The sequence below is a fragment of the Cebus imitator genome, unplaced genomic scaffold, assembly GCF_001604975.1.
Source record: "Cebus imitator isolate Cc_AM_T3 unplaced genomic scaffold, Cebus_imitator-1.0 Scaffold93, whole genome shotgun sequence".
Lineage (NCBI taxonomy): Eukaryota > Metazoa > Chordata > Mammalia > Primates > Cebidae > Cebus > Cebus imitator.
The window spans coordinates 3,532,408-3,534,145 of NW_016107408.1; the positions used below are offsets into that span (position 1 = coordinate 3,532,408).

At 54.2% G+C, this 1,738-nt stretch overlaps 1 protein-coding gene across 1 annotated transcript in view; it reads right to left on the bottom strand.

The window, feature by feature from the left end:
- Nucleotides 1-1,738, bottom strand: part of SDK2 (sidekick cell adhesion molecule 2) — a 318,487-nt gene that overhangs the window by 15,549 nt on the left and 301,200 nt on the right. The gene's annotated exons all lie outside the window — the stretch shown is intronic.

The window sequence follows — 1,738 nt, forward strand, 5'->3', positions numbered from 1 at the left end:
CTCTGTCACCCAGGCTGGAGCACAGTGGTGTGATCTCAGCTCACCGCAACCTCTGCCTCCTGGGTTCAAGCAATTCTCCTGCCTCAACCTCCAGGGTAGCTGGGATTACAGGCTTACTCCACCAGGCTCAGCTAAGTTTTGTATTTTTTAGTAGAGATGAGTTTCACCATGTTGGCCAGGCTGGTCTTGAACTCCTGACCTCAGGTGATCTGCCCACCTTGGCCTCCTAAAGTGCTGGGATTACAGGCATGAGCCACTATACCTGGTCTTTTTCTTTTCTTTTTAATAACAGCTACAGAAAAGATATGGTTTTAAAAAAATTATTTTGAGACAGGGTCTCGCTCTGTTGCTGAGGCTGGAGTGCAGTGGCACGCTCTTGGCTCACCGCAGTATCGACCTCCTGGGCTCAAATGATCCTCCCACCTCAGCCTCCCAAAGTGCTGGGATTACAGGTGTGAGCCACCACGCTCCGCCAACGGGAAAGATTCGGGTTTCCTGAGTGGGTTTATTCAAGTTGCCTGGATCTGGCGAGACCTTTTTCAGCCACCTTTCTTAGAAGAGAAGAGAAAGAGGGGCAGCAGAGGTCCCAGGGGTTCCCTCTCTGTTCTTCACCCCGTGTTGGCCTTAGCCACCTCTGTCTTTTGCTTTTGAGCTTTCTTCAGATCTCCTTCCTCTCTCTGTCCGTGGCTCTCTGGGCCTTCCCCTCGTGGGACATAATTCACCTTCACGCTGTTCAATCAGAACGGTGGGGGTGCTGCCTGGGTCAGGGAGGAGGCAAGCCCTGCCATAGCCCTGGGGCAGCCATCATGCTGGTGGGGAGGCCAGGAGGCCTGCACACTCTGGGTGGGGCCAACGGGGCCACCCTGGCCCTGAAATGGGGTCATCTTACTGCTGGTGGCAGTTCAGGGCTGATTCAGAAACCCAAGAGTCCAAGCCACCCTGGTCAGATCCCTCTTCACGGCAAGAGGATGTCAGCGAGCCCAGCTTGTAGGTCCTCTCTGTCTGGCCTGCTCCAGGGAGGTTGCCCAGGGGCCAGCAGTAGGTCTTCCAGGTGGCTGCCACCAGGGGGTAAAAGACCCTAACTCCCCAGCCTCTCCGCCATGCAACGCCCATTCTGCTTCTGCGCCCCGGTTGAAGCTGCTCTTCCACCAGAGGGGAGCCCAGCTCAGGGCTGCCCTTCCCTAGGGCTGACGGTTTGGTTTTCCTCACCATACTTTCTCAGAGATCCAGCTATGCAAGTCCAGCATGCAGCAGAGGTGCCTGGACGCCCTGGTGTCCTGTCTGAATTTTGGACTCCGTGGTGGGACCCGCTGAGGGGGCTGCCTTACAGCTTCCAGTGTAGGTCCCTCCAGTGTGGGGAAGGCCATGGGGAGCCCGTCTGCATCAGTGCTGTCCTTGCAGAAGGCCTCAGCTCCTGAACCTCCACCTCATTGCTGGTCTTATTTGATTTTGAACCTCTGCCACCCACACCTCCATCTTTTTTTTTTTTTTGAGACGGAGCCTCGTTCTGTCACCCAGGCTGGAGTGCAATGGCGCGATCTCGGCTCACTGCAACCTCTGCCTCCCATTCAAGAGATTCTCCTACTTGAGCTTCTTGAGTAGCTGGGATTACAATCACCTGCCACCACACTCAGCTAACTTTTGTGTTTTTAGTACAGATGGGGTTTTGTCATTTTTTTTTTTTTTAATTTTTTTTTTTGAGACGGAGTTTCACTCATGTTACCCAGGCTGGAGTGCA